Source organism: Rhipicephalus microplus, chromosome 3 (genome assembly GCF_043290135.1).
Source record: "Rhipicephalus microplus isolate Deutch F79 chromosome 3, USDA_Rmic, whole genome shotgun sequence".
NCBI lineage: Eukaryota > Metazoa > Arthropoda > Arachnida > Ixodida > Ixodidae > Rhipicephalus > Rhipicephalus microplus.
Window position 1 is genome coordinate 286,209,384 of NC_134702.1, and position 24,300 is coordinate 286,233,683.

Here is a 24,300-nt window from a genome sequence, read left to right on the forward strand (position 1 = left end):
AGGACAAGGCTCCAAGAACATTTTGAAAAATGTGCCGGATTGAAAACTCTACCCTGGGCGAGATGGAATAACAAGAGCTTGCCTCCTTCGCACAGGCAAAAAAAGAACTTCTAAGAAGATCGGTGAACCACATATACCCTATTGAAGGTTGTTTCAAATAAACCGCGAAAGCATATCCTATTTAAACTGAATTGGGCGGGCGGGAGCCTATAACATCATCAAACGCCAGAAAAAAAAGAAGAAAGAATACTACAGCGTGACGTGGTGCTCCAACGTTAATGAGTACGGAACCTTGGGGGAGTTTGTATAACATTACGGAATAAATTCACAGTGACAAAAATAGGCACATATGAAACAAGAGAGCAGACACTACAAGCGCTGACATGAAATTGAATTTTTTTAAAGAAAGTAAAAAAGGTAAAACACACTAGATGGCGCACATGCGCTTCAGTGGACACGGCAACACCGCAACTATGACGTGACGTAACGTGCCACTGTACATGCAGGTTTGGACCAAAAATACTGTTTTCATAGTGATGATCACTATCTTCTAGTGTTGCCGTGTACACACACGTTGCCTTGCTTTATATTTGAGTGTTTTTCTGAGGCAGGCTTGTTGAGCTGTCGGGTGACATTGAAGAGAATCCCAGGCCTATGGCAAGAAATGTGCAAGGAGATGCTACAAAACCAGGAAGAGATACTTCCTAACAAACAGCGGTTCAAGATGAGCATAACTCCTTCAAGGTGCAGATGTCGGTCTTACAAAAGCATTTTTGTCGTCAGTATTCACTCATTACGTTGGAACAGTGCCCGTCATGCCTGTTTCAGCTCACCTACCCTCTGCCGATGATATCGTGATTGGAAAGGAAGGCGTCATAAACCTGTTGCGTAATAATAGGAAGAATGCTGGTACAGATGAAACTCCAAATGTCTTTTAACCGGTGTGCTGAGTGGGTAGCTATATATTTGAAAATAGTATTTCTGTCATCGGTTACTTTTTCAGACTTTTAAGGCTGGGAGGAAGCCGAAATTGTACCTAAATACAAGGATGGTATTTCGACTGACATGGGTACTTACAGGCCTATTTGCCCTATGATTACCTGCTATTTACAAAAGAGAAGATCCTGGGACCTTGGCTGGCGGTTTCCCATACGCGCAAAGCCACGAAGGTCCTCTTGTACTTCTGTAGGACCACCAGACTTCACGAACAGTGTGAGGCCGCGCTGTGTAGTCTCGAGCTGACTATTCATCCTTCTATTTCTTACTCCTTTTTTTCCATCTCTTTCCTTTCTATTATTCTCCCTCCTCCAGGTTTAGGGTAGCCAACCGAGCCAAGCTTGGTTAACCTGCGTGCCTTTCTTCTCTATTTATATATATCTCTCTCTCGCCTGATATAAGCATTTGGAGCATAATGTCAGTAAACGCATTTCAGATTATCTTGAAATAATGCATAATTTATTATATCCAGCTCAGTATGGATTCCGCAAGGGTTTGTCTACCCATATGAAGAACCAGTACACAATATCTCTGAAACACTCAATAGCCATGGATAGATGAACCTAATCGTTCTAGATTAGGCTCATCTATTAGGTCCAAAGCGTTTGATAAAGTATCTCATTCAAAATTGTTGATCTAAATCATTGCTAAAGAAATGCCAATATAACTAGGTGGTTCGGATCTTATCTGCACTCTAGAGAGCAATACGTAGAAATGGGTGGCTATAAGTCAAGTACTCTGCCAGTAGTATAGGAATACCAAAGAGCAGTGTTCTAGGACCTCTGCTGTTTGAATAGTAATTAATGATATCGCAGAGCACTTCGTCTATTCGCGGATGACTGTGTATTCTATAATTGATTGCCATCAACAACGATCAAATAAACCTATAGGCTGGCCTGCAAAAAACCTCTGAGTGGATGCGCCAATGGCAGATGACACTCAATCTAGAAAAAATTGTGCCTATGACCAGGTACGTAAGCAAAAGGGAGGGGGGGGGGGGGGCTCTTCTTTCGGCCAATAACTCCAGGTTATTGAGGCACAAGTACAAGTAGTGGCATGCGCATTTAAACAAATGAAAAGCAAACGCTATTTAAAAAACTAACCAAGAACAGTTACCAAAAAACTTTTATTATGAAAGCACGGCAATGCTCACCGAGAAATTCAGCGTCCAGGACGTGAATCAACACCACTCACTCATATGTCAGAGGTGTCAGTGTTTCATTGCCATTCGGTCACCTCACCAGTGAAACCATTGCCCGTACAGGAAAGAAGATAACTGATCGAGTGACTCACAAGCCTACGACCACATGCTCTCTACATATTGCGAAAGACACTTCACACACAGAGAGCTTGGAAAAGAGAAATGTAGTACGGAATGTGACGGCTTCGACGACCCATCGACACCACTGGTGCCTATGTGAACCCGACGGCGCTTTGTTCACTGCCTGTGTCTTCGAGCAGGTGCCCACGTGGTGGAAAGGGTAAACAGTGTAAACAATTTAAACGTTTGGGGCACCCACTTTTTGAATGAGTGTTTATGCGGCTGTCCAGTTAATCGTCTATTGCGTGTGATGGAAGCGCAATAGTTGGCGAGCTTGCTCATCACTGTCGGGAACGTAAGCAGAGAATCACCGTTGGTATTTCCATTTCTGTTAGAAAATAGCAACGTTCCTCGTACATGTGGTGGCTGAAACTTTTAGGGATGTTCAGTAATGGTTCCTGGGTATGGTGCTCACCACCTACAAAAACTTGCCCGCAACGTAGTTTTACTCATTTACCGCAAGACCTTATGAAAAACAGCGACAGAAACAATGGTTCCCCGTCATGCATTGAGACAGACGAGCCACTCCGACATTGTGCGAGTAACTGCGTCGCTTCTTGTTCTCAAGCTTTCGTTCAGCCGTACGGCGCTCGTTGAATGCCTTCGATCATGTTAACGCAGGTAAACGACGAACGTCATCGTAGCCTAAGCATGTGTTGTTCGGCCCTTCGCTCGTACGTTCCATATATGATATTTACAGAAACAGAAATGCAGCAGTAACTGACTTCAGAAAACACAAGCAGTGATTTTGCCATCAAATTTGTAATCAGAACAAATCGTGTGTTCAACACAAGCTCCAACTCATATCTGGGCCTTGTTACGCCGGTCAGTGCAAAGCTCCTATCATATTTAATTCAATAAATTCAATTTCATTTCATTTCACCTCAAACATGGAATAAAATTCACCAGCTGGACGATTTACATCAACGAGACAGCAGCGCTCATGGTTCGTTCTCCGTCGCAGTAGGAGGTAATCGCATGTTTCCTCAGCGACCCTCTTCAAAACTTGTCACTGCTCTCACGGCATCATCTATTGATACTTTTAAGCAGTCCGACTGACCGCACTACATATTCAAACAGTTCTTCTCTGGTCGAGCGAATCATGTTATTCCTTGAGCAACAGACTTCACTAACTGACGCCTCACTGACTGACCCTCCGTATCTCCGTCGCCGTGTGCTCGGGCCCGGACCTGGAAGCCAGGGAAGCTTCTGAATGATTATTATATGCGTAGCACAGCGAGAACTAAGGGGAAAGTGCCACACCCTTCCCACACATTTGCCTGTGGAATGAGACAGTGCCACTTCGATTGCTCGAGTTATCCCAATCTTGCGCGGTGTTGGGAGGTTAGGAGGATCCCAGCACCACCTCCAATTTGTTGAGACCTGGCCCGGCCGATATCCACTGGTAGCTTTGCTCTTGTCGCCACACCCATACTTTGTATTGAAAGACTTACTCTTGCAGCGGGAGGCTGATTTGCCTCTCATGAGGATAGACACGAAGAAGAAGGGCAAGAAGAAAAGGAAGGGGAGTAATGTACAACAGCCTTATATATCCAGCCGTCGGACAACCCTGAGGCACTAGGTGTCTGCAGCTCCCGCCAGTTGAATGGCTCGATGATCCGGCGCCAAGGATAAGTCCGACAGTGTGAAAGGGGAAGAAACAGTGTTGTTGATCCTCCAGGGGTACAGGTGCTTATCCGGAAGGACTTCCCAACGGATTTTACACGGATTCCTCATCGCACTCCTTGAACATTTGTTTGAGTGACGCCCCAGATGTCAAAGGCATTCGATGGGCGTTAGGCCCAATTAGTAAAGTGTGCACTTCCTATCGGGTGTCACGCAAAAAGACAGCAGTCCTGAACAAACATCTAGAAGCTTATACAACGTCGTTCAGCCAACTGCGCCGATATTGCGAAACAAGGGGGGTGAAACGTCACGATTCAGTTGCATCGTTTGAAGAAGTGCGTTTCGTATAGTTCGCTCACTTGAAGAGTTCATGAACACCTTCTGTATCAAAGCGTCCACCACTCATTGCCTCCACCAACTAGTTAACTAGTTAATATGCAATACAGGAGAAACTATTGTGAGAAGACTATTTATTATTCAGTGCAGGTAACATCTTATAGTTACTACGAAAAAAAACCATCTCTTCTTCAGTCAGCAGAATTCGGCCAGCAGCTCTTGCACAACAGTTCAAAGAACAATTGGCATGCCTCTCATAGTACTTTTCTTTGCCCACGTACTGCAGACCCCTGCGACCTTTTGCGCTCTACGGAAGAAATGATACTAAGCAAATATGGGGCGGAAAAGACTACCCTCACCTTGTATCGCATCACAACTTCCTTTCAGGCTGTGCAAAACGTATGCATGGAATAAATGCATCATTCCTGGTTTATTCGCATATGAAGGTCGTTATTAATTCTTTTCTTTGCAGTGCGAATCAGCTGTTCACAAGCCGATGCAAAATCATATAGGCAGTACACCACGCCTTCTTGAAGATGAAAACCATTGCGAATGTAATGTTCCCGAGATTTTTTTCTCTCTTCGCTGAGCGTAAGTACAATATCATTATTCGTCACTGAGCAGCATTTGAAATTGCCAACGCGAAATTCAATAGGGGTCTCACCCAATGCGGAATATTCTGCCAGCAAACATGTTCCACCGACACATAGGCATCTTATAAAAAACTGCAAATTATTAGAGCAATCTATCTCGCACGTGAATTCTAGTTCCAGATCTTTGTCTTTAAACATGTAAAATGTGTTTTTTTCTTTTTCAGCGCATGACTGGTCCATGAAAATTTTAAAAATTCTATAGCTGTAATACTTCTGTGCAGTCTTGTGTTAATGACCCAATCAAACCTCGATTGTAACAAAAGCCACAACGCTTTATGACAGTTGATCGTTGAATAACCATGATTTCAGTGTTCCAGCTCACATTCCTCACGATAGCATGTTTTGAGCACATGTATCGGTACGCAACAACCCGCATACCTTTCATCACGTACACCCGTGCAGTGATACTTACATTGACTGCATAATTAATTCCACATTTCATGCGGAGATATTCGCAACTTTCACAGAAGGTGGCGTCGCCATGCGGCATCCGTCGGAACCGTCGTTTGGGAGATGCCCATGCAACCAGCCCATGCCATCGTTCAGTCGGCTTCAATATGGCGGCTCGCGGTTGCTTTATATTTTGTCGCTGGTAATTTCGAGTACAGTTATTGTGAAGTCAGACAGTTACTGCGAGTCGTAGTAGCAATGATTTTATCTTTATTGTTTGCTTGCTGAGCTTGAAGAATCACAAAATATGTTGGATGCCACTGTACAGACGCCGTGCAGTCAAACGCGAGGTTTTCTGCTTTGCACGAGCACGGACACTTGGTCTTCCCCGGCCGCGGCACGAGCAGCGTTCACAAAGCTGTACACCACAGCAGACGATGTGCCCGGCGTTCGAAACTTCTTTTCCATCAATATACGCCGCACACGCGTTTCTCAACACGCAGTGTGCGATATAATACTGGCTAGAGTCAATGACCTTCTCAGCAAAGCCTTGACAACACGGGCTGTGTTCCAATTATTAGACAGCACGTAGACAGTCTACGAAGACTGCTTAAAAGACAGCATCGAGCCCATGCTGTCCGAGAAATGGAACACATTTAGACGGTTTTTACGCGGCAATGCGCCACATCTCGTCGAGAAAAAAAAGCTAAAATAAACAAACGTAACAGTTGTATTTTCTGGCTTATTTCCTATTGAAATCAAAAAGAAATAAACGTTACTCACATTGAGCGCCTGGAGAAGCGTCAGCTTGTGTGCAGACGACCGTTTCGGCGAGATTTGATCCATATGAGCGATTCGCTGAGCCGCCATCTTGTTTAGACAGCAAAGTAGCCTGCATTGTATTTGTCTACGATGCGGTCTTCTCGGAGCTGTCTATTTTGCTGGCTACGTGAGAACTTAAATAGGACTTAAGATGGCCGCCGTCCAATTAGCTGTCTATTTAGCCGTCTACGGTGAGTATTGGAACACAGTCACGGGGGCTGCAGCTGAAAATACTACACAGGTCGAAGTGACGGGCACACCGGTGGCGGCTGCCGGCGCACCGGCTGCACCATCCCCCAAACGACAGCCATGTTGGGCTTGCACTAGCGCCTTCTATAGACGGTGAAAGTTGCGAATACATGCAGGTGCGTTCGAGCCCTATTGAACAAGTGGTGGCCTGTTTCTTTCGTTTTGTGCTCGCACGGCACCAGTGAGCAGCAGACGGAGGAAAGGCTGCTTCTCTCGGCGTACCAACGTTTCTCATAGTGCTCCGCGCGCCCGCCAGGCGTTGTAGGATTGCTTGAAAAAGGTCTATTAGAGACAGCTTCATCTTCGGAAAAGTAGCACAAATCCCTGGATATGGTCCGCGACGAAAAAACAGCGAGGCAGGAACGCCGAGTACGAAGAACGGGCAAGCACATGGCACCCCAAGAATCCCAGTTAAACAAGGACTCCAGTTAAGAGGAGGATGAACACAGCACTATAATGGCCCCGGTCTCCCTACCCAATGCAACGGACCAAGCGGAGCTGTTAAGTGAGCAGGAGTATCCACCATTGTGTTCATCCGAGGATGGAACCCCGGGAGACGAAAGGATGAGTAAGGCAACACCTCTACAGAAGCTAACAATAGTGGACAAGAAGCTATTTAAGGCAATCTCAGTAATTGCAATTGAGACAGCTGAAAATGAAACCGTGGCATCACAACTGGGCGTAATAACTAACGAGGTCTCTAAGAGGAAATCACGCATTCTGAAGGCTACTCATGAGGCCAAATGCCTTCAGAGAGAACTGCATGCAAACCTAGGAGTCGCGGGGATGGGTAAGATTCCCGCACAAAGCACGGTAGATGTGGTATGCGGCACTTTTGAGTGGGATCCAGGCAGGCAGCCTGGCCCACCCAGACAAAGAGGTCATAGTAGTGAGGCTGGCTACACATGGAACAGGCGATGTCTCAAAGCTGATGGATACTCCGCCTCGGTGGTCTAGTGGCAAAGGTACTCGGCTGCTGTCCTGCAGGTCGCGGAATCGAATCCCGGCTGCGGTGGCTGCATTTCCGATGAAGGCGGAAATGATGTAGGCCCGTGTGCTCAGATTTGGCTGCACGGTAGGCCCGTGTGCTCAGATTTGGGTACACGTTAAAAAACCCCAGCTGGTTGAAATTTTCGAAACTCTTCATTACGGCGTCTCTCATAATCATATGGCGATTTAGGGACGTTAAACCCCACATATCAGTCAAGCTGATAGCTGATAGTACTGTCGCAATTCACAAAGTACGGGGGCTTTATTGCAACGATCACAGAAGTACACTGTCCTCCCGGAGACACCGAAAATAGGCTCTACCGAAAGAACTTCTTCTTCTTCTTCTTCTTCTTCTTCTTCTTCTTCTTCTTCTTCTTCTTCTTCTTCTTCTTCTTCTTCTTCTTCTTCTTCTTCTTCTTCTTCTTCTTCTTCTTCTTCTTCTTCTTCTTCTTCTTCTTCTTCTTCTTCTTCTTCTTCTTCTTCTTCTGTTTCTCGTGATGCGCCTCTCTAGCAGATCGGTCGTCGTCTTCATCGACGTCAGCACACAGCTGGGCACAAACAGAAACGCGACATTACCTTCCCTCAAGAGAGAGAACATTGTTTCAATGCTCCCCAAGTAGCATTCGATGAACAATTAGCTGGTCGATATCCACATCTGTTCGAATGACACGGCTTCGTGCACACCAAGTGCACAGTCTCAAGCAGACGCTGACGGCTTTGGGAGCAAATGAACCATCAGCAACAACCTCATAGGAGACGGTGCTGAGGCGGCAAAGTACTATACACGGTCCAAAGTTTAGCACAGAAGTTTCTCCGACAGGCCTCGCCGTCGCACAGGTGACCAAACCCAGACTTTCTCTTGGTGTATAAACTACAAATCGATGACGAAGATTGTATCGATGGGCATCGCGTTCTTGTTGGCTGGTTATTCTGACTCGGGCTAGTTGCGTCGCTTCCTCGGCACTCTATGTGAAGTCTGTGGCATCTGTTTCGGAATCATTGGAATCATGGGAAGCATAGCACCGAACATTTAGTCACTTCGCCATATATCAGTTCGAAAGGAGTCATTCTTGTTGTTTCTTGGCGGGCCGTAATATACGCGAAAGTGACGTATGGCAAATCTCGGTCCTAATTATCGTGCTCCACGTCGACGTACACGCAAAGCATGTCTGCAATAGCCTTGTTGAGGCGTTCAGTGAGCCCGTTAATTTGTGAGTGATAAGATGTCGTCTTCCTATGAGTTGTGCCACTGACTGTAAGCACCATGTGCTGAAGCTCAGCTGTGAACGCAGTTACTTTATCTGTTATGACGACCTTGGGAGCGCCGTGTCTGAGGGCAATGTTCTCAATAAATAATTGGGCCGCTTCAGCTGCAGTGCCACTCGGAATCGCCTTGGTTTCTGCGTATTCATTCATTCATTCATTCATTCATTCATTTATTTATTCATTCAATCATTTTTATTTCCTTAAAGACCTCCGAGAGGGTATTACATAAGAGGTGGGTAACATACAAGCGATATTTTTGTCACAATGATAAATGGGAAGTTACATTTGAAATATTATGCATGAAGCTTCATATCGAGGTGATTGCGACGATATTGTGGGAAAGGCCATTCCAGTATTTTGCTGCTCTGGGAAAAAAGAAGCAGAAAATGTTTTAGTATGGGCACGTGGGCGAAAAACTTGAAGCGCATGGCCGGTGCGATGAGATACGTGAGCTGCAGGGATAATGTAGGGAGGGAGGTTACCTGGAGAGTGAAAAAACTTTTGAAATACTGAGAGGGTTGCGATGTGTCGGCGACATGATAAAGGTGATAAGTTACACGCGGCTTTGAGGGATGAAAGACTGATGTCGGATGAGTATGAAGCATGAATGAATCTAGCTGCAAGATTTTGAATGGATTCAAGGGAATCTGCAAGACCAACTTCAGGCGTGTTCCAAATGGGAGTAGCATATTTTAACTTAGACCTAACTAATGATGTATAAGCAAGTAGTGTTACATGACACGGAGCGCTGCGTGATTGGCGTTTTAAGAAGCCCAGAGTTCTGTTAGATGTTGATACGATTTTATTAATGTGAGTGTTCTATGACAAATTGTAGGATAGAGTGACTCCAATGTGTTTGTACGTGGTTACTGATTCGACAGGCACGATGTTATAAGAAAAGCGAAAAGTGTTTAGACGGCGAGTTAATGAGATTAGTTTGCATTTAGTAGGGTTCAAGGTCATAAGCCAGTCATCACACCATTGTAGGATATGGTTAAGGTCTTGTAATAACATTTGGTCAGAAGGGTCGGTGATGGTACGATAAATGACACAATCGTCAGCAAACGTGCGGCAATTTGAAGATACGTGCGTCGGAAGGTCATTAATGTAAATTAGAAATAAAAGAGGACCAAGGACAGAGCCCTGCGGTACACCCGATGTTACCGGAAGAGGGGCAGAGAACCTTGAGTGGGTAGAACAGTGGCAACACCGGAATGTCGCTAAATCGCTGCTTGTTTTTCATGCAGCTTTTTGGATTCTACCATAGATTGCTCAGCGGTGACGCTGCCTTATCGTCCATGCTGCCTTTTTTTGCAACACGACGATGCTGTCGATTGTGTGCCTTCGGTCTATCTTGCCACACTGCTTGAAGTTGACCCTGGCACGCTGCACGGCTTTAGCGATGGACTCCCAAGTGTTCTGCTCATGACCGACGTCATCTACTCAAAGCCATTCATCGCTAACACGTGGTCAGCAACGTCAACACGGGACGCTATAAAGGCCATCGCGGCGGCTCCTCGCATCAGTGGGCAGAACAGCGGCAACACCGAAATGTCGCTAAATAGCTGCTTGTTTTTCACACAGGTATGTTATATTCCTGATGCCTATAGCTATCGTTCCGATGACAGCTTATTATTGCTGCTGTTCTGCCCGAACAGTCTTGTCCCTTGTTTCTCTCGTGTTTTGCATTTTTCTAGCCTTCTCTTGAGTGGTGACGTCGAACTTAACCCCGGTCCTAGAGGTGTCCCTTCAGCAAATATTGCTAAGACAACCGATGTTAACACCCCCGTGGCGAGTGGCACTGGCAGTTCAACTAGTTCCCCAACCGACATGGCTAATCTTCTTGCGCAACTACTGGCTGGCCAGAAAAAAATTGCAAGGGATATTGCCGATATCAAATAAGCATTTAACTCGCGGTTCGAAGCCCTTGAGACTCGTGTATCTGCATTACACTCTTACACAGCTATTGCTAATTGTGATGTGACAAACGATACGCTTAACTCTGAAATCGCGTCACTTAAAGAATCTGTCACCAAACTCAGTTTAAAGTCAGATAATTTAGAAAACCGCTCACGCCGAAACAATATTCTTTTACATGGCTTAGCGGAAATTTGTGATGAAAATACCGACTCTTTGCTGAATGCTGTAACACAGGTGCTATCTGAGCGTCTTCAGATACGATGCCCAGATATTGAATGATGTCATCGCATAGGCAGATCGCGTGAAGAGAGAACACGACCAGTCATAATGAAAATCTTTGATAACAGGGAAAAAATGCGCGTCCTGACATGTGTTTCGAAACTAAAAGGGTCTGGTCTGTAGATAACTGAAAATCTATCCCCGTATGTGCGCACCTTACGAAAGAAACTGTGGGACGCAACTGTCAGTTATCGAGATAGCGGATCCATGAGTAAAACTACGGTATGATCATGCCTATATTGATGACGTGCGCTACATCTAGGACAATAGTACGGATTCCTTAAAGCGTGATTCTACCGGCGCCATTAAAGAATCGTTTGCTTCAAAAACTAAAGCACCTTCTCGTTGACTGCCAGGAATTTTTCAAAAACTAAGTATTTTGTATTTAAATGCTAGAAGCATTGTTAAAAAGCTCTTGCCTTTACTTGCCCTTGTTACGTCGTACTCTCCATTTAATGGCCATAACGGAAACCTGGCTACATGATGGAGTGTTTGGTTGTGAATTTACCCCACCCGGTTATGTAGCAGTATGCAATGACCGATCACATGGCAAAGGTGGTGGTGTAGCACTACTGATTCGTTCAGACATTAAATTTTTTGTGCTCCCCGACACACCTGATGTTGAACTAGTTTGGTGTAAACTATGTTTAAATAAACTGTAAATAATTGTTGGTGTATGCTATTGTGCACCAGGTTCTTCCTTAGAATATCTACAAAGGCTTAGCACATTTGTGCACAAACATGACTTCGGTGCCTCAGAATTTGTCTTTATGGGGGACTTTAATGCACTGGGTATTGACTGGCAAACAAAAAGTTGCACTGGGCAAGAAATCTGTATTATTAGGGAACTCGTATCTATGTCCTTAACCCTGGGCCTCACTCAAATTGTACAATCTCCAACACGCCGCAACGCTCTCCTAGACCTCGTTTTCCTCAGTTCTGATTCAGTTCAAACAGCATTTCAGTGCGACGTCATATGGCATTTCTGATCACAAAGCTGTGCAGATATCGCTTCCATCCCGTCTAATTAAACAGCAGCTTAGCGTTACGCAGTTTCATGATTTCGTTCATGCTGATGACGCCTCTATCACAAATGTGCTAGCTTCGAACTTCGATTCTTTTAAGGCACTTTGTAGTCACGGTCATGTTGACACTTTAGTTAGCACATTTGAGCATGTCGTGAAGTCATGCATTGATCAATTCGTTCCTCTCAAGAACAAAAAAATAAATCTGCAGATTTCATGGATGAACCCGCAGCTTGCTGCAAACTTCACGTCGCGTTCGTCGTCTGCGCCGTTTGAAAAAGACAGGTAATCCAGACGTTGTCAGTCGCTTTAACACTGCTGTGATAGATCTGCGTAAACAAATGGAATGTGCTAGAAACTTTTATTTTCAAACTGAACTTCCAGTATTATTAAAATCTAACCCGCGCAAATTCTGGTCTTCTATTAACGCCGCTAGAACTGATACAGTTTCCTTTATATTAGACAGCAAGGCAGTTTCAGACCCCATTAAGATAGCCAATGCGTTCAATACCTATTTTCAGTCAGTGGTCACGAACGACAATAATGTTCTCCCTTCGCTTAGAACTTCAAATCCAGAACTGTCCGTCGACGATCTGGTAATAAGCACAGATGGTATCCTAAACTTGATTCTCCATTGAGATACGAAGAAGTGCAGTGGCCCTGATAGTATTCCGAATAGCTTTCTGGTGCGATGTGCTCGGTAGTGTTCACGTTATTTGACCATCATTTTTAACAAATCTTTGTCTTCAAGTACAGCTCCCGAGTCCTGGAAGTTAGCCAAGGTCCTGCCTTTGCAAAATTCAGGAAACAGACAACTCCTCTCCAACTATAGACCCATATCACTTACCTACAATTCTGGAAAGCTGCTCGAACACATCATTCATAAACACATAACTGAGTTTCTTGAAACGAATAATCTTCTGTCCTGCACACAACATGGATTTCGTCGCGCATTCAGCACAATAACGCAACTGGTGGAATTTTCGCATTATATTATTAGTAATTTAGACATTGTTAATCAAATTGATGCATTATTTATAGATTTCTTGAAGGCTTTCAACACCGTCATACACAGCAAGCTTCTAAGTAAACTACAGGTAATTTTAAATAATCCTCAATTGATTGACTGGTTAGCAAGCTTTCTAAACTCGCGCTCTCAATTCGTCTCATTCAATTCCAAGTCGTCCTCAGCCGTAAAAGTCACATCAGGTGTCCCCCAGGGCTCCGTTCTCAGTCCACTTTTATTTCTGATTTTTATAAATGACCTTCCCAGCAATATTAGGTCCCAAGTTCGCCTGTACGCCGACGACTGTGTACTTTACCAGGTAATTAGTTCTCCTAATAATCATGCCACACTTCAGGATTCTTTCTCGCAGTTTTGTTCTTGGTGCTCGGACTGGCAGATGCGCATAAATTTCCAAAAAACAGTAGTTTTGTCCTTTACTAACAGCCATTCACTATCGCGGTATACATACTCCTTATACAACATCGCAGTTTCCCGAGCACAGACGTACAAATACCTTGGCGTTATGCTCACACACAACATACAATGGTTGCATCACATAGACTGCATTACGTCTAAAGCATTAAAAAAGTTAGGGTACTTAGGACGTACATCATCTAAATCGCAAAAATCGACCAAATTATTAATGTACAAAACACTCATCTGCCCTATATTAGAGTACGCTTCGTGTGTGTGGGATCCATACAAAGTGGGTGACGTGAATAAAATTGAATCTGTCCAAAGCAAGTCTGTTCGTTTCATTTTTCATCGCTATGACCATGATTTTTTGCCCTCATCTGCAATGAAATCTTTGAAGTTATCTCCATTGTGCGCTAGGCGTAATATTGATTCTTTGAAACTTTTGCACTTTTATGTTTACTCATCATGCCGGCTTTCTAATGATAATTACATCGTGTATGCTAATGCTCTGCCAACTAGACGTGGTCACAATCTTAACATAAGGCCATTCTTCGCGCGTACTAATATGTTCAAATACAGTTTCTTTCCGAAAACTATTGTCTACTGGAACGAACTACCAGGTTCGGTTCGTGAAATGATTATGTCAGATTTTTTGGAGGCACTGGAATGACATTGTTGTCCTTTTTTATGTACCCGGTTGTGCTTAGAATGTGGCGATAATTGCTGTGATTTGTTCTGCTAAAGAACTTGTTTTGATGTTACTCATATTCTTTTCTACTGTATGTACCCCACTTCTGCAATAGCCCTGCATTGGGCTGCAGTATTTGAAAATAAATAATAAATAATATTTGTAAACACTGATTTTGTGAGGTTAGTGAGGAATTCTTTTATCCAGTTAAGTACATATGGGTGCAAGTTTAACGAAGACAGTAATAATATTAAGCGTTTGTGGGGTACTTTAACAAAGGCTGTTGCAAAATCAAGGAATATAGAATCAGTTTGTTTGTTAATGTCGAGGTTGGTATGAAGGTCATGAACAAAGATGACAAGCTGGGTTTTGCAAGAGTGGCCCCTACGAAACACATGTTGACAATGATGAAAGAAGTTATGGCAGCCGAGAAAGTTGATGACGTAAGAGTAAATGACGTGTTCCGTGAGTTTGCAGGGTACGCTGGTCAAAGAGATGTGTCGGTAGTTTAGTGGAGAGTTCCCGTTACCAGATTTGAAGACAGGAACGACCTTTCCCACTTTCCAATCGTCTGGGATGATGCCTGTGAAAGAGATTGCGAAAATAACAAAACAAGATACTGCGACGCAATGTGACGTATATTTTTCAACAGTTTGACATTAATACCATCTAGTCCAGATGCTGATGATAGCTTCAACTTTTCAATGAGAGATGAGATACCATCCGCAGTAAAACTGATTTCAGTCATTGCAAGAGTGATATTAGAAGAAAAAACAGGCAAGGGTGCGTTTGGTTCGTTATTAAATACAGATGGGAAGGCGTTGTTGAAAGCATCAGCGTACTCTATATCCGAAAGAACCTCTCCTGATTCGTTAGTAAGAGTGGAGCCGATAACTGCTTTAGGATTATTTACCTGCCAGAACTTTCGGGGATTGTTAGTTAACATATTGGGCAAATCTTTGTTAAAAATTTGAACTTGGCGTTACGAATAGCCGTAAGATAGGTTTTTTTCAGCCTCGTAGTACTTATCCCAGTTATGGCAGCCTCCTTTTAGCTTGGCAGTCTGAAATGCACGCTTTTTTTTGTTGTCTAGTCGGTGCAAAGACTTATCAAACCATGGTTTCTGACTGTTAACACGAATAGTGGTTTTAGGGATGAAGTTGGCTAGATGCCTCACAAGATACGCTGCTGTATCTTGTGAGGTAGGCAGTCAAGACTATGATCCACTACTTTCCACTATCCGATATTGACAATTGGCCTAAGAGGTCAATGCCATTCTGTGCAAACGGAGTTTCGGGTACTGAAATAGGATGTAACAGCCTTGCAGGTTTATCCTCTGGAGATTTCTATCGCTGACAGTGAATACAAGTTCTAACATAATGCTTCACCTCCACTGGAAGTCTTGGCCATTAGTAGCTTTCTCTTACTCGTGACAACGTTCGCGTATAACCGAGGTGGTCCAAGGTAGCTTCGTCGTGGCAGGCTTACAAGGTTTCCTTGCGAGAGTTTCGGGAACTACCAGAATATAATTCTTTCCTGTTGAATAGAAATTCTTTTACAGTATTCCGTTGCGTAAGCTGAATGATGGTAAACTTCTCGAAAGTGGTCTTGGTGTATTTGTGGCTCGTCCTTTGAGCACTTCAATCAAAGAGTAGAGCTTCCGATTGTCTTGCTGTTGCCGAGAAATGACAGTCGCATCCACAACTTTTAAAAAGCCGACACCTTTTTCGTCTTCTGTGATCCTTGATTCAATCGGCGATCTTCCCAATTTGTAGACTAATGTCATGTTGTACTCTTGAAAACTTAAGCTCTAGTGCACCAAACGTCCAGGAGGATCTTTCATGTTGGTCGGCCAACAAAGGGAGTGGTGATCGCTTACCACTTGGAAAGGGCGTCCATATAAATATGGGCGAAACTTCGTGACTGCCCATACGACCGCCAGGCACTCTTTCTCTATGATTGAATAATTAGACAAAGTTTGGCTATCACTGTCTCACCACCACTGTCTTAGCACCGTCTACTACTGTCTCAGCACCGTCTTGACTCAGGACCAGAACAGCACCTAGGCCCAGATTGCTGGTGTCTGTGTTTACGGCTGTTGGTGCATCCTCATCAAAGGGAGCGAACACCGGCGGAATTTGTAGACGCTGCCGTAACTCGTTGAATGCCGCTTCTTGCTCCTCACCTCATATAAACGCAACATCGTGCCCTGTTAGACGGGTGAGTAAAAAAGCGAAGTGCGCAAATTCTGCTATAAATCGCCGGTAGTAGGCGCAGAGGCCCAGGTAACGTCGGACTTCCCTATTATCCGTTGGCTTTGCTAACTTTGTGACCGCAGCAGTTTTGTCCGGTCAGGTCTAGCATTCTCGTGACTGACTCCATGTCCCAGGAACTGAAGCGCTTTAAACCCAAAGTGACACTTTTCCGGTTTCAGTGTGAGTCCTACCGACCGTATGACGGGAAGAACCGACAGCAACCATTTTAGGTGTTTCTCGAACGTGGCGAAAAAACAGTAACGTTGTCGAGGTACGCAAAACACGTTTTCCATTTGAGACCGGATGGAACAGTATCCATGTCTTTGAAACGCGGCTGGGTTGACATACACCAAAAAGAAGGACTTCGAACGTGAACGTCCATCAGGCGTCACGAGAGAGGTCTTCTTACGGTCACGCTCATCAACCTCTGTTTACCAGTATACACTTTTAGGATCCACAGATCAAAAGTAACGAGCATGCCGTAGTCTGTCCAAGGAGTCATTGACCTGTGGCAATGGCTAAACATCTTTCTTAGTAACATGGTTGAGCTTACAATATTCGATGCAGAAACGCAGGCTACCATCTTTCTTTTTGACAAGCACCACAGGTGACGCCCAAAGGCTGATGGTTGTATTACATCATCCTCCAGCATCTTCTTAACCTGCGGCTGTATCGCCTCACGTTCTTTCTGAGCAACCTGGTATGGTTTATCCCGGATGGGTCTAGCTGTTTTTTTCTGTGATGATGCGGTGTTTGGTCAGCGTCGTCTGACGAACTCGTGACGTCGAGGAAAAACAATCCTTAAACTTGTCTATCAGCTTCATAAGATGGCATCTTTCAGCCGGCGTTAAACTTGGTCTGATGTCGACAGTAGGTGCATGGGGTGGTGTGGGAGCCGTTGCCTCCTCTTGCATTGCAAGACAGTCGTAACTGCTGTCGAGCTCCTCGAGGTATGCCACCGCAATGCATTTACCAATTTGTCAGCGTTCATTCGTGAAATTTACCAGTAGCGCTTCCGCATGCTCATGGACTAAGGTGATTATACCATGAGCGATGGCGACACCTCGACGGAAAAGAAACGCAGTTGCATGCTCGGCTAATGCATCTTCCTTATTCTGTGCACGGCAGCTGACCGAAACAAGGCTGCATGATCGTGGCGGTATACACGTTCTCGTCAACCACATGTTAAACCTTGCGTCGTTGTTGTGCGTCATTAGGGGCGCCTTTGTCAGCTGAAAGTGTTATCACGTCGTCACATATGTTGAAAACGGGGCTGTACCCTCTTAAGAAGTCCATTCCTAATATTAGCGATTTGCAGCACTCTGGTAGAATCATGACTGTGGCAACAAAAGCCATGTTCCCGATGGTAAGTCTTGCAATGCACTCGCCTGTAGGTGCCGTCAGCTGGCCTCCAGTATTCCGAATGTAAGGACATGTCTATTTCATTTTGACTTTCTTCAGTTTGCTGGCAGGTGGCTCACCCATGATAGAAAAGTCAGTGCCAGGTTCCACAAAGGCCATCACTTCTTGCCCGTCAATCCTCACAGTGGGGTCAGCAGTTACAGTGTTCTGCACAGGATTTGTTTTTGTCAGCGTCGTTTGCTTTCGACAATAATGGGGGAGTTTCGGCAATTTGAGGACCTGCAACCTTCCCCCCGGAGGTCGCTGCTTTTAGTTTCCCCGTCGTGGGCTTGAAGACCAGCCTCTGGCGACGTCAGCGAAACTCCGGCGGCTTGGAGAAGAAAAACGGGCCGGCAATGGTGAGCACGTTCGCATATTAAAAGAACTTTGTAGCCGGTCAGCAGGGTAGTCGTCAAAGGAGGCACGGCTTTCGTCAAACCGGCAACGAGTAGTATCAAGCTGGCTGAAACAATATCCAGCTGACCGATACGGGTCATAAAAATGTATATGTCCCTGCTCTCCGCAATGGTAGCACAAAGGATGGCGATCTGCAGTCCGCGATAAATCAGCCTTCTGCAGTGGAGGTCGCCTGGCAGGATCCAGTTCGGTCTAAGATGTGGCAGGAGGTGGTTGGTGGTGCTTTATTGTGGTGCGGACACGGGACGATGAACTGCGTCCGCGTAGCTGTATTCGTTCAGCTGGTATAGCTCAGCAGACAACAGGGGACGAACAACGTCTACGTAGCTGTGTGCCGGCTGCTGGTGGGACACTTCCGAACGAGGCTCGGGAGAAGCGAGCGCCTGTCAGACTTCGTGGCACATGACTTCAGCGACGGAAGCAACTCTGACCTCCGGCTTCGGTAATGGTTGCGGCGGTGGTGTTTGCTTTGCGTTCTCCATGGCATTTTCCTTATGTGCAATCTGCTGAATCAGTTGGCGTAGACAGCTCTCGTCGGACGACATGGTCATAGCAGCGGCACTTACAGATGCGCTGGTCATGAGGCAATTGCATTGATGGTACCGCTGCTGCAACGCCCGCTCGATTGGTGTGGCCTCCCTAATAAACTCGTCCACTGTTGTCGGAGGATTGCGCCCATTGCCAGCGAATAGTTGTTCTTTGACGCCACGCATGCGATGGCTGAGCTTTTTAGTTTCGGACATGTTGGCATCCGCGCGGTGAAACAAGCGCGTCATATCCTCAGCGAATATCGCAACTCCCTCATCTTGCTGCTGAATGCGCCAGTCAAGAAGGCGTTGCGCGTTTTCACGTCGATCTGGGTCCCCAAAGGTATCAATTACCCGACGGAGAAACTCATCCCACGTTGTCAAAGTTCTCTCACGGTTTATGAACCGCGCCTTAGCATTGTCTTCAAGCGCGAAGTATGCGTTGAATAACTTCTCATTCTCAGAGATCCAGTGGTTAGACTTTGCTGCTTGATCAAACTGCTCTAGCCAGTCTTCCACATCTTCGTTTTCGCGACCATGAAAACGCTCGGGAATCTGAAGGCTCTGGACTGTTACCTGTGTTGGGTTGCTTGATGGGGTCATTTCTTGAATAGGGGTGTCCGTTGACAGAGGTGGTCCTTGTAAGGAGCCGAATTCGGGGCCAAGACCTTGAAGGCGGCGGCTTCAGCAGCGTACTGGAGTCTCCACGCGTGTGTGCCTAGTAGGGCTGGAACCAGAGCGGTTCACAGGACTGGCTATCATCAGGTGACGGTACCCAGCACACTCACCAGTGTCGCAGTTCACAAAGTACGGGGGCTATATTGCAACGATCATAGAAGGTCGCTGTTCTCTCGGAGACTCCGGAAATAGGCTTGACTGAAAGAGCTTCTTCTTCTTCTTCTGTTTCTCGTGATGAGCCTCTCTAGCAGATCGGTCGTCGTCTTCACCAACGCCAGCACATATATGGGCACAAATGGGAACGTGGCAAATATAGACCCATGCTCCATCGGACTGAGAGATGTTGAAACTGGAGTAGTTCGGGATGGGGTAGTTATCCCGTTCACCTCAAAAGAGGCAATTGCATGGCTCTAGAAAGAACTGCAAAGTAATGACTCCACAGGGCAGCAATTCAGGCGACACAGATGGGGGAGGAAAAGGCTACCGAAAATAAAATTAGTAGGAATTAGCGAAGGCTTGACAGATGAAGAGATGTAGGCCTGTTTTCTGAACCAAAATGGCCTTAAATGCAGGGCAGACGACTTCCTTTTGACCAAAACATAGAAAAAATTGGAGGGGGGGAGACCGCGTGCTTCCACATAACCAAGAGATCCAGTGAATCACTGAGAGTGAGGGCACACCTTAACTTCAAGTGGGCCCGCTGTCGCTTCTTCGACAAATGTTGTAATTACACATTGCGAAAATTATGCTCCAGTGGGACATGTTGAGAAGTTCTGCAGAGAAGCCCCAAGATGTATCGATTGTGGAGGGGCACATTATTTCCGGCTGTGCAGATGCCTCCAGAAGAACTGTAAGAACTGTAAAATGTTCGGTCAGGAAAATCGCGAGAGTCGCGCCCATTCATCGCTAAGTTTCGAGTGCCCAGTGTTCAAGGAAAGACAGTGAAGAAAAGCGCAGCGGCTGATAGCCCAACTCTAAAGTGTTTTTTTTTTGTTTTTGTTTTAGTTCGGGTGCTGACTGAGACGAGCGAGTCATCGGGGCAAAACCCTGAGCGCGAAATTGAAATGAAAAAATATGAAAGGAGATGACAGTTCGGAGAGCGTGCGTGACCAGCTTCGATGGGTGTCGGCTCTTTAAACCCCGTGTTCTAGGCGCTCACCCCTGTCGAGCGTGACCTAGACGCCAGCAAGACGTCTAGGTGCGGGACATCGACTTAAGCTCGAGCCAGTGAGCTACACGAGAAGGCGTGTCTCACCGTGGACGCTACCACGATGGACTCAACGCCACGCTACCCAGTGCTACGGTCACCCCAACAACGGTACGCGCGAGTGTGGTAACGTAGACTTGGTGTCGCTGGGGTGAATCACGCTGGCTGTAACAACGTAGACTTTGTTCTTGCGTGGAAGAAACTTTATTGCACACTTTTCATTATTTTGAGATTCCTTGTGTGCGTTCTTGTGCTCATTCAATATAGAGAATTTCTTTGTGTTATAAGAATGTCTTGAGTGCGTCCGATGACCTGAGCCCATTGAGTAAACTTTCTTACTCGCCACAATCGGCGAGCCTTGCCAGGAACGGCATTTACCATCTTCAGCCGAAAATTTCTCATGCTCAAAGATGCCTCTTAACTTGCAAGGACTACTATTTATTGGATAGGAGGTAGGTTGCTCTTGCTCCGATTTGGAGCGAATGTTGCGAGAAGACCTTGAAGAGGAACGCGAGAGGAAAGATTTCGAACTGCAGTACATATGCAGAAATGTCAATGACTAAGAGCAGGTAAGACGATAAGGAGAGAAGCTACTTTCGGAAATGAGCACGGCTATCACAGACATACGAATGATTGTTAAACGTAAGGTGGTGCGTAGTAAGGTGAATCGGGTACATCCTCACCAATTCAAGATATATATCACTGATTTTGGCGGAATATTGCCAGTCACACGTGAAATCGTGTGACTGGCATGATAGGCAACTTGACATTGTTGCTCCACAGTCTGCAACTACAGAGGCTAAGCGGGCATGTGACGACAACACAATTCGTTGTGGTAGACAGCAAGTCAGTCTTTGCCTTCTTCAGTTAGAACCTGTTGGTCAAACTAAGACTTGCAAACACATCTCTATCTGTGACTTCAAAACCGCGAAGTGGTCGCGGTAGCTGTAGTAATGTGAAGAAAAGCGTAGCCAGTAACCATGGTAATGTTGACGTGCCGCAAGCTTGGGTTCTCCGCGATATCATGCCAGTAGGATATATGCTAGGCCCGAGTCAGACAAATACCTTGCTGGCTGAAATGATCGTTCAGAATCTCAAGTTAAAACAAGTTCCTGTCGACATTTCTGAAATAAAGCCGCAAGGGCAAAGGTCAGGCAAGAAAGACCTGAACCCCCAAAGCACTACCACAGATAGGAACGCCATGAGCCTGATGTATGGCTATTGGTACCACTTCATAACAGATGAGCGTCGACCGAGAGAAAGCTTACCATGTTGTGTGTACCACCCAACCGGAAACTCGGTTACAGATTTCATGGTTGAGTACCAGGGGTCGGATTTAGCACGTCGACAAGGCTCCGCGTGACCCAGAAGCTAGCCGAAAAGAAGAGCGCTGGTTCTGCGCAAGCATATAAAAAAAGAATCAGCCTAAAAAAACTCGCGCATTGCTACCGAACTCACCTGTGCTCCCATTGTATGTATACTTTTGTGATGATCAACTGCGTCTTTTAGGTATCGAGACATGTCATATGACAACACAATAGGTTGCATCGCTCTCCACATTGTAGATTGGCTCATGTCAAATCTGTGCATGGACATTTTTTCTGGTGAAACGTAGAGAAAATAGTTAATGTAACGTCGGAACGAATGCTGCAAATAGTGCACTTCTATGCCGGTAGAGCTATGAGTGTGTATTGGAGTGCTACATAAGGGTCAGTGTTATATTTGGACATTCCAGCCTCCCATGAGTGTTGAAGATTGGGCGGTTGGTTCGTCGTACTTCCTCGTAATGCGCTATACAGGTTCAAGCCTCCCATATCGAAGCAACTCCGTCAGCAACTTGTGCGCCTTAACTTCGACCCAGCAACGGACTCTGAACCGGATGAATTTTGGCAACCAAAGTGTCTATCTAACAGAACCCATACATCCTCCAGCATAATCAAGTTGCACACTCTGTGGACTAGTTGAACAGCAGCAGCCAAAGTGCATGCAACTTCGTGAAACAGGGGGGAAGAATGTGGCGACTGCGATGAGCCAGCCATAGGGGCGAAGCCCTGAGCGCGCAATTGAAACAGAAAAGGAAGAAAGAAGACGACAGTTCGAAGAGCGCTCGTGGTTGGCTTCGATGGGTGTCGGGGCTTTTGACCCCATGTCCTGGGTGCTCGCCCTGGTCTAGCAAGACGTGGACGCCAGCAAGACGTCATGGTGCGGGATATCGACTTAAGCTCGAGCCAGCGAGCTACACGAGAATGCGTGTCTCGTGGACGCTAGCGCGGTGGACTCAACGACACCTTGCTAGGTGCTACGGTCACCACAACGACAGTGCGCGTGAGTGTGGTCATGTAGACTTCGCGTCGCGGGATTGAAGCAGGCTGACCGCAACAATGTAGACTTTCTTCTCGCGTGGAAGGAACTTTATTGAAGACTTTCCATGTATTATTGTGAGATTCCTTTGTGTGTGTGTTCTTGTCCTCGTCCGATAGAAAGAACGTCTTCGTGCTATCAGGTTGTCTTGAGTGCGTCCGATCACCTGGGACCATTGAGTAAACCCCCTTACTCACCACGGTTATACATTTTATTTTCGTGCTAGTAGTATTTTTCTTAGTTATTTTATTTCAATTCTTTAAATGTAGAGATTTCTCATTTCTTTTTTTTCTTATTATTTCTTCGTTTATATTTACTAGTGATTATAGTAAAATAATAACACTATAGACACACTCAAGGTAATACAAATTAACTTGAGTCGCGCGTTTAAAGCCAGTAAAACGTTTTCCAATGCCTGTTTAGATTTACGGCAAGACATTTATCTTGTCCAGAAGCCCTATAGCCCAAAAAAGTAGTGATAGGATTTTCATTCAAAACAAGTATATTTCAATGTTCAGAAAACCCAAAAGTGGCCACAATTATTCACAATGAGCAAATTTCAGCATTTCCCTGGGTAAATCTGCAAAAGTTAATCATCACGCAACACAGTTGGAACAACGAAGAATTTACGATAATAAATTGCTATCTTCCACCACAAGGCGACAGAATAGGAGAATTATTAGAAATTGAAAAATTCGTCTGCATTTGCAACAAAGGTCCTGATAGCCCGTGATTTTAACGCTAAAAATAGCACCTGCAGAGGCAAAAAGACGGACAAAAGAAGGAGCCAAGAGGGAGCGAATAAGCAAGAACAACCTTTCTCTACTTAATAACGCCCCCTCCCCACTCACCTTCGAAACAGTTAATGAACAAAACTGGATTGACCAGACAGTCAGCTCCAAAACACTGACTGCAATGGTGACCAGCTGGGAATTACTGGATTAAAAAAGCAATAGCGACCACAAACACTTAAAAATTGAAATGTTCTGTACAAAGGAAAGAGGGAGAAGCGATTAACGGAAATGAGGGGAGACACATTCTGGAGGCGTGGAAGGGGGATAAATGGTAATGTCGAACAGCTGAAGAGCCAATTGTAAGGCGAGAGCAAATTTAAAACATTATAGAACGTTTCTTCTTCAAGATTGAAAGTTTGAGTAAAAATACTCAAAAACGGTTAGGGAAAAGAGAAAAGAAAAGCCCCGGTGTAACCCAGACCTATAAATACATAGAAAACGGGTGCGCGCTCTAAGGTGAAGATAACACACTGCAACAATGAACACAAAAAGAACTAAACAAGGCATGCTGCGTTGGCCTCTAAGAATTTCAGCTAATTATTGAGGAAGCCTAAACAAATTCTTGGAAGAAGTGTTGTGGCAAACACGCAAAAAGCCCATTCACGCTACCATATCAGATAGCAGCTAATAAACTCAAAACAAACATACAATTCGAAAGCATCCTCCCAGAGAATGG

At 45.3% G+C, this 24,300-nt stretch overlaps 1 protein-coding gene and 2 long non-coding RNA genes across 7 annotated transcripts in view; 1 reads left to right on the plus strand and 2 right to left on the minus strand.

Annotated features, from left to right (window-relative positions):
- LOC142802730 (uncharacterized) overlaps positions 1-8,000 on the minus strand; it is a 311,490-nt gene extending 303,490 nt beyond the window's left edge. Inside the window, exon 1 of the long non-coding RNA XR_012893968.1 lies at positions 6,106-8,000. This is a non-coding gene — a long non-coding RNA (uncharacterized LOC142802730). The remainder of the gene's footprint in view (positions 1-6,105) is intronic.
- LOC119167574 (innexin inx2-like) overlaps positions 1-24,300 on the plus strand; it is a 277,656-nt gene that overhangs the window by 225,279 nt on the left and 28,077 nt on the right. For 4 of the 5 annotated variants that reach the window (XR_012893961.1, XR_012893962.1, XR_012893963.1 and 1 more), the window contains one exon: positions 4,752-4,870. The gene's annotated coding sequence lies outside the window, so the exon portion shown is untranslated. Of the gene's footprint in view, positions 1-4,751; positions 4,871-8,021; positions 8,221-24,300 lie in introns of those variants that run through there. The other variant, XR_005109248.2, reaches the window with a different exon arrangement.
- LOC142802731 (uncharacterized) lies at positions 12,992-23,583 on the minus strand. Its single transcript, XR_012893969.1, has 3 exons — positions 21,928-23,583; positions 21,738-21,865; positions 12,992-14,567 (listed from the first exon to the last, which is right to left on the minus strand). It is a non-coding gene; the product is annotated as an uncharacterized LOC142802731 (long non-coding RNA).